This window comes from Rhinopithecus roxellana, chromosome 21 (assembly GCF_007565055.1).
Source record: "Rhinopithecus roxellana isolate Shanxi Qingling chromosome 21, ASM756505v1, whole genome shotgun sequence".
Lineage (NCBI taxonomy): Eukaryota > Metazoa > Chordata > Mammalia > Primates > Cercopithecidae > Rhinopithecus > Rhinopithecus roxellana.
In genome coordinates, this window is record NC_044569.1 from 2,024,653 (window position 1) to 2,033,558 (window position 8,906).

Sequence of the window (8,906 nt, forward strand, 5' to 3'; positions counted from 1 at the left end):
TTGTTTTAAAGAACATGGCTCCCTCTCTCTTGTTCCCTCTGTCACCTTGTGATACAAATGCTCCCCCTCCATCTTCCACCATGACTGTAAGCTTCCTGAGGCCTTCACTAGAAACAAATGCTGGCACCATTCTTCTTATATAGTCTGCAGAACCATGAGCCAAATAAACCTCTTTTCTTTATAAATTGCTCAGTCTCAAGTATTCCCTTATAGCAATGCAAAACTGACTAACACAAATGGTAAGAAGGAGTGGGGTCTCCAGCCCACATTTCTCCTCAGCACTGCCCTAGTAGAGCCTCTCTATGAGGACTCTGCCTCTGTGGGAGGCTTCAGCCTGGTCACCCAGGCTTTCCCATACACCTTCTGAGTTCTAGGTGGAAGCTGCCAAGCCTCCTTCATTCTTGCATTCTGCACACCTGGAGACTTAATACCACTTGGAAGCAAGGCTTACAGCCTGTGCCCTCTGAAGCAGCAGCCTGAGCTGTACCTGTGGCCCTTTGAGTCACGGCCAGAGCCAGAGCAGTCAGGATGCAGGAAGCAGCCTCCCAAGGTGGCACAGTGCAGTGGTCCCCACAGGCCTGGCTCACAAAACCATTCTTTCCTCCTAGGCATCTGGGCCTGTGATGGGAGGGGATATCTCCAAGATTTCTGAAACACATTTGAATGCTCTACTTGCCTTTTAATTCCAAGTTCCAACGTTAGGTCATCTCTTTCTTCCTGTATCTGATTGAGAAGCAGCAATACCACATCTTGAATTCTTTGCTGCTTAGAAATTTCTTCCACCAGATACCTTAGGTCATCACTCTTAACTTCTAACTTCCACAGATCCTAGTACATGGACACAATGTAGCCAAGTTCTTTGTTAGGGCATAACAAGGGTGACCTTTCCTCTAGTTCGCAATGGGTTTCTCATTTCCGTCTAAGACCTTACCAGCTTGACCTTCTCTGTCTATATTTCTATCAACATTTTGGTCACAACCACTTAACAAGTCTCTAAGAAGTTCCAGACTTTCCCTTGTCTTCCTGTCTTCTTCTGAGCCCTCCAAACTCTTCCAACATTTGCCTGTTATCAATTTCCAAAGCTGCTTCCACATTTTCAAGGATCTTTATAGCAATGCTCCTCAGGACCAATTTTCTGTTAGTTTGTTTGTGTTGCTATAAAGCAATGCCTGAGGCTGAGCAATTTATAAAAAAGAGGTTCATTTGGTTCATACTCCTGCAAGCCGTACAAGAAGCATGGCACCAATATCTACTTCCGGCAAGAGCAATGCAAATGGATCAACACAGACTGCATGATCTTTGAGGTCCTATCTAATTCATCAGCTTCTCCCAATTAGATAGCTAGCACTTTTCAGGAGGGCAAACTGGAGAGCAGTTAAAAGCATGGTCTTCAGAGCCAGGCAAACTAAGGCTGCAATTCCAGCTCTGTCACTTAGAGTCTGGCATGGTCACTGCACCCAAATTCTCTTAGCTTTCCACACCCACAAGTACAAGGTTCTTATGATAATTAAATGAAATGATATTGGGGTTTACTACAGCTGCTGGTATATAGTAACTGTTCAGTGATTGATACTTGTCATCATTATTATCAGTATTGCAGAGATAATGATGATGAATTACAAAGAAAATCTCTGAAAAGTCAGAACCTGAGGTGGGCCTTGAAGACTAGATAAGATTTAGAGGGGCGGGGCTGGGTGCTGTGGCTCACACCTGTAATCCCAGCACTTTGGGAGGCCGAGGTGAGCAGATCATGAGGTCAGGAGTTCGAGACCAGCCTGGCCAATATGGTGAAACCCTGTCTCTACTAAAAATACAAAAAATTAGCCAGGCATGGTGGCAGGCACCTGTAATCCCAACTACTTGGGAGGCTGAGGCAGGAGAATCGCTTGAACCCTGGAGGCGGAGGTTGCAGTGAGCTGAGACCACATCACGGCACTTCAGCCTGGGCAACAGAGTGAGACTCCATCTCAAAAAAAAAAAAAAAAAAAAAGATTTACAGGGGCTGGGGAACAAGGTGGGAGAGGGAGATTTCATAAAGGAAAGGGGTCATATGAACAAAGGCCTGGAGGCAGTAGAACAGGAGGGGTTTTGCAGGTTGTGGTTGGGAACTATAAGGAGAAGACAACTGGCCTAGAGAGGAGAGTCTAGTAGGGAAGACATGACCTGTTAAGGCACACACGGATAGGTAAATTGAGATCTCTAAGTAATTTGCTCAGAGGGGGCTCCATAAATCAACCCCCTTTCTCAGTCCTGTATCCTCCCTACTTTCTGAATGTTCAAACTCTGAAGGAGGAATACAGCGAAGATGTTACTCCTAGACCATAGAATCATTTAAAATCCTGTCATGTTGGAGGAGTGAATTTTCTTCTATAAGCATTAATTGACCACTTATTATTTGCTCATAATGAAGGCAGCAGAGACCAGACGTAAATGTTGAAAAGTCTCCCCAGGACCAGATGAAAACCAAAAGGCCAAATTTGTACTTTTAGAAGAACACCCACAAGGATTTTTCCAAAACTTGTACAATCCTGTTTCATAATTCAGGGCTTGAAAGAAAAGCCAGTTTGACCTTCTGCAGATGTAGCACACAGAACACTGATAGCTCAGCTCATAGGTGTGCATTTCAGGTACAAGGTGTCTGCTCAGCAGTACAACCTGTCCCCCAAATTTACCTTCCTGTGCACCCCATTTGTTCCAGTCAGGTTAACCTGACACCTCTGCTGAATTGTCCAACGATGTTACTTGCCACACCCTTGCCTCTCTTTCTGCATAGAAAACAGGTAACAAACAGCCTGGTGTTGTGGGAAGTCAGGGACCCCAAATGGAGGGACTGGCTGGAGCCGAAGCAGAAGAACATAAATTGTGAAAATTTCATGGACATTTATCAGTTCCCAAAATTAATACTTTTATAATTTCTAACGCCTGTCTTTACTGCAATCTCTGAACATAAATTGTGACGATTTCATAGACATTTATCACTTCCCTCATAATATTCTTATAATTTCTTATGCCTGTCTTTACTTTAATCTCTTAATCATGTTATCTTCATAAGCTGAGAATGTACATCACCTCAGGACCACTATTGCACAAATTGATTATAAAACATATGTATTTGAACAATATGAAATCAGTGCACCTTAAAAAAGAACAGAATAATAGTGATTTTCAGGGAATAAGGGAAGATAACCATAAGGTCCGACTGCCGTTGAGGTCGGGCAGAATAGAGTCATGTTTTTCTTCTTGCAGAGAGCCTATAAATGGATGTGCGAGTAGGAAAGATATCCCTGAATTCTTTTCCCAACAAGGAACTGGGGAGGGAATGCATTCCTGGGGGGAGGTCTATAGACGGCCACTCTGGGAGTGTCTGTCTTATGGCGGTTGAGATAAGGACTGAAATATGCCCTGGTCTCCTGCAGTACCCTCAGGCTTACTAGGATTGGGAAATTCCAGCCTAGTAAATTCTAATCAGACTGGTTCTCTGCTCTTGAACCCTGTTTCCTGTTAAGATATTTATCAAAACAATACATGCACAGCTGGATATAGACCCTCATCAGTAATTTTAATTTTGCCTTGCTTTATGATCTTTATTGCCCTTTGAAGTATGTGATCCTTATGATCTATTCCCTGTTCATACACCCCCTCCACTTTTAAAATCTCTAATAAAAACTTGCTGGTTTTGTGGCTCAGGGTCATCATTACAGTCCTACCCATATGTGATGTCACCCCTTGGAGGCCCAGCTGTAAAATTCCTCTCTTTTTACTCTTTCTCTTTATTTCCCAGCTGGCACTTAGGGAAAATAGAAAAGAACCTATGTTGAAATATTGGGGGCTGGTTCCCCAGATAGCCTGGCCAATGTAGTGAAACTCCATCTCTACTAAAAATAAAAAAATTAGCCAGGTGTGGTGTCAGGCACCTGTAGTCCCACCTACTCGGGAGGCTGAGGCAGCAGAATCACTTGAACCCAGGAGGCCGAGGTTGCAGTAAGCTGAGATTGGGCTGTTGCATTCCAGCCTGGGCGACAGAGCGAGACTCTGTCTCAGAAAAGGGAAAATAAAAGGAGGTGGGGGCCAGGTGCAGTGGTTCACGCCTGTAATCCCAGCACTTTGGGAGGCTGAGGCAGGTGGATCATGAGGTCAAGATATCGACACCATCTTGGCCAACATGGTGAAACCCTGTCTCTACTAAAAATACAAAATTAGCCAGGTATGGTACTCTGCAGCTGTAATCCCAGGTACTTGGGAGGCTGAGGCAGGAGAATCTCTTGAACCCAGGAGGCAGAGATTGCAGTGAGCCAAGATCGCACCACTGCACTCCAGCCTGGTGACACAGCAAGACTTTGTCCCAAAAAAAAAAAAAGGCCAGGCGCGGTGGCTCAAGCCTGTAATCCCAGCACTTTGGGAGGCCGAGACGGGCGGATCACGAGGTCAGGAGATCGAGACCATCCTGGCTAATATGGTGAAACCCCATCTCTACTAAAAAATACAAAAAACTAGCCGGGCGAGGTGGCGGGCGCCTGTAGTCCCAGCTACTTGGGAGGCTGAGGCAGGAGAATGACGTAAACCCGGGGGGCGGAGCTTGCAGTGAGCTGAGATCCGGCCACTGCACTCCAGCCTGGGTGACAGAGCGAGACTCCATCTCAAAAATAAATAAATAAATAAATAAATAAATAAATAAATAAATAAATAAAATTAAAATAAAAAATAAAAATAAAAATAAATTCCAGCTTTTAAGTGAATATCAGAATTTTGGAAAATTTGTACCTGCTACTGTGAACTTGAAAGCTTCCCGATACTTAGACTTTGGTGATGAAATTGGTGATGGTATTAATAAATGTGATTCTTAAAAAAAAAAAAAAAGCGAGAAAAATAAATGTGATTCTTTTTTTTTTTTTTTTTTTTTTGAGACGGAGTCTCGCTCTGTCACCCAGGCTGGAGTGCAGTGGCCGGATCTCAGCTCACTGCAAGCTCCGCCTCCCAGGTTTACGCCATTCTCCTGCCTCAGCCTCCCCAGCAGCCTGTAGGCGCCCGCCACCACGCCCAGCTAGTTTTTTGCATTTTTTAGTAGAGACGGGGTTTCACAGTGTTAGCCAGGATGGTCTCGATCTCCTGACCTCGTGATCCGCCCGTCTCGGCCTCCCAAAGTGCTGGGATTACAGGCTTGAGCCACCGCGCCTGGCCAATGTGATTCTTATATAATGAAATGTGTCAATATCTAGGAGATCTGCATACCTCAGTGAATCAATATTCTCAAAATGACCAATGCAAGATGTTACAAATCATGCACGGGTAAAAGATCCAAGTCACAAAAGAGACCTATACGTTTTAATGTAACAGAGTTCAAAAAAATTCATTGGTTTTGTTTCAGATTCTACATTGTGACTAACATCCAAGAAAATATCACTTGTTGAGTATTGATACTGCATCAAAGATTAATATTTAAAGTTATCTGAAAAATTTCTTAAAAGACTGTAAAGAGGCCTGATTTTCTCCAACAAAACCAACATTTCAAAACAGATTAAACGCAGACGCAGACCTGAGAATCCAACTGTCTTCTGTTAAGCCAAACTTCAAAGAGATTCAAACATCTTTTCTAATGTTTTTTATTCTGGGATATATATACTTATTTTTGATAAAAATTGTATGTTTTATGTTAAAATCTAGTGAGTTATTTTTAGATGAATTAATAAGTATTCTAAAATGTATCACTTTTAATTTCTTTTATTTTTTAAATTTTTTAGAGACAGAGTCTCACTCTGTTGCCCATACTGGGATGAAGTAGCACAGCTGTAGCTCACGGCAGCCTCAAACTCCTGGGCTTAAGTGATCCTCCGGCCTCAGCCTCCTGAGTAGCTAGGACTACAGGTGCATGCCACCATGCCCAACTATTTTTTTCAATTTTTTTCTTTTTTCTTTTTTTCTTTTTTTTTTTTCAGAGATGGGGTCTCACTATGTTGCCTAGACTGATCTCAAACTCCTGGCCTCAGGCAATCTCCTGCCTCAATCTCTTAAAGCACTGGGATTACAGGCATCAGCCATTGTGCTCGGCCTTAATTTCTAATGGTAAATGCCAATTTATATAATTCACGTTAACCAAAGCTCTTTAGAGTCCTCAATAATCTTTAAATTTCAAGAGGTCACAGCACCAAAAACTTTGAGAGAACTGAAACCGTACTCACAGTGTTACCTGAAAGGGGTCCCGACCCAGACCCCAAGAAAGGGTTTGTGGACCTTGTGCAACAAAGAATTTGGGGTGAGTCCACTGAGTAAATTAAAAGCAAGTTTATTAAGAAAGTAAAGGAGGCTGGGCACAGTGGCTCACACCTGTAATCCCAGCACTTTGGGAGACCAAGGCAGATGATCACCTGAAGTCAGGAGTTTGAGACCAGCCTGGCCAACATGGTGAAACCCCGTCTCTACCAAAAATACAAAAATTAGACGGGCATGGTGGCATGCGCCTGTAGTCCCAGCTACTCAGGAGGCTGAGGCACGAGAATCTCTTTAGCCTTGGAGGCCGAGGTTGCAGTGAACCAAGATCGCACCACGGCACTCCAGCCTGGGCAACAGAGCAAGGTTCCATCTCAAAAAAAAAAAAAAAAAAAAAGTAGGCTGGGCATGGTGGCTCATGCCTGTAATCCCAGCACTTTGAGAGGCTGAGGCAGGCGGATCATGAGGTCAGGAGTTTGAGACCAGCCTAAGCAACATGGTGAAACCCTGACTCTATTAAAAATACAAAAATTAGCCAGGCGTGGTGGCACACGCCTGTAGTCCCAGCTACTCAGGCGGCTGAGGCAGGAGAATCACTTGAACCTCGGAGGCGGAGGTTACAGTGAGCCAAGATCATGCCACTGCACTCCAGCCTGGGCTACAGAGCGACACTCTGTCTCAAAAAAAAAAAAAAAGAAAGAAAGAAAAAAGTAAAGGAGGCCGTGCGCAGTGACTCACACCTGTAATCCCAGCACTTTGGGAGGCCAAGGCAGGTGGATCACCTGAGATCAGGAGTTTGAGACCAGCCTGGCCAATGTGGGGAAATCTCGTCTCTACTAAAAATATGAAAAAAAAAAAAAAATAGCCAGGCATGGTGGCACATGCCTGTAGTCCCAGCCACTCGGGAGGCTAAGGCAGGAGAATTACTTGAACCTGGGAGGTGGAGGTTGCAGTGAGCCAAGATCACACTACTGCACTCCAGCTGGGTGACAGAGTGAGACCGTCTCAAAAAAAAGAAAGAAAGGAAGTAAAGGAAAGGAATAAAGGAATGGCTACTCCACAGGCAGAGCAGCAGCGTGGGTGCTGGACTGACCATACTTATAGTTACTTCTTGTTTATATGCTAAATAAGGAGTGAGTTATTTATGTGTTTTCCAGGAAATGGGTGGGCAATCCTTGGAACTGAGGGTTCGTCTTCTTTTTAGATCCCATAGGATAACTTCCTGACATTGCCATGGCATTTGTAAACTGTCATGGTGCTGATGGGAGTGTCTTTTAGTATGCTAATGCATTATAATTAGCGTATCATGAGCAGAGAGGACAACCAGAGGTCACTTTCATCACAGTCTTGGATTTGTGGGATGTGGCCGCCTTCTTTACTGCATAAGCTGGTTTATCAACAAGGTCTTTGTGACCTGTATCTTGTGCTGACCTCCTATCTCATTCTGTGGCTAAGGACGCCTAACCTCCAGGGAAAACAGCCCAATAGGTCTCAGCCTTATTTTACGCAGCCCCTATTCAAGAAGGAATTGCTCTGGTTCAAACACCTCTGGCAACAAGGTTAACAAGAATTACATGCCAGATTCTGGATGGAAAATTAGGTATAATTAAATGTTAATCAAGCCACACTTTGGTAAGCTTCCTGTAGCTGCTTGCTAACTCAAAATCTCCTAGCACTAGATACTATTTGCATCCCCATTGTTCCTGTAGATAGGATCTCTAATGTTAGACTCATTAGAATTGCTTTTAAGAATTGCTTAAGGCCAGGAACGGTAGCTCATGCCTGTAATCCCAGCACTTTGGGAGGCCAAGGTAGGTGGATTGCTTGAGGTCAGAAGTTCAATACCAGCCTCACCAACATGGTGAAACCTGGTCTTTACTAAAAATATAAAAATTAATTCCAGCTACTTGGGAGGTTGAGATAGGAGAATCCCTTGAACCCGGGAGGTGGAGGTTACAGTGAGCTGAGACTGCACCACTGCACTCCTGCACTCCAGCCTGGGCAACAAAGCAAGACTCTCAGAAAAAAAAAAAAAAGAAAAGAGTTGTTTCAGATGTTTTCCAGATCCTGAATTCAACTGGAATGGCTGATGCCAACCAGTTTGAAGACCCCCTCAGAGGAACTGAATCAGCAGAAGAATACAGTTTCTTCACGTCCCTGTCCCATGATCTCACCCAGTCCTCTTCAACCAGTCAACAATCCCCACACCTCAGCCCCCTACTCATCCAAACCCCTTAAAATCCCTAGCCCCAAACTCCTTGCGATTTGAGGCTTCCTCCCATCTCCTCACTTGGCTGCCTGATGATTAAACCTCTTTCTCTGCTGCAACTTGGTGTCTCAGTGTATTGACTTGTCATGCATTGGGCAAGGAACCTGGTGCGGTAACAGAACCGCAGGTGTGGTGTTGTGAGGATGCACATTTGACCCATGCTTTATCCCTGGCTCTGCTACTTATCAGCTGTGGCAGACTGCCACAGTTACTACTTGAGACAGTCACTATAACAGTTGCTACTGTTACTACTTCAGATCATCATTACAGCAGTTACTGCTGTTTCTGCCTGAGACTGTCATTATGAGACTAAAGGAAGGGAGGAACATAGAAATGATAACAAAAAACAAAAATAACTGTTTTAAGGAAAGGCTAACATGGGGAAGAAGAAAAGAGAAGAAGACAAGAAGAAAAGGGCCCCCTGCTTCTAGTG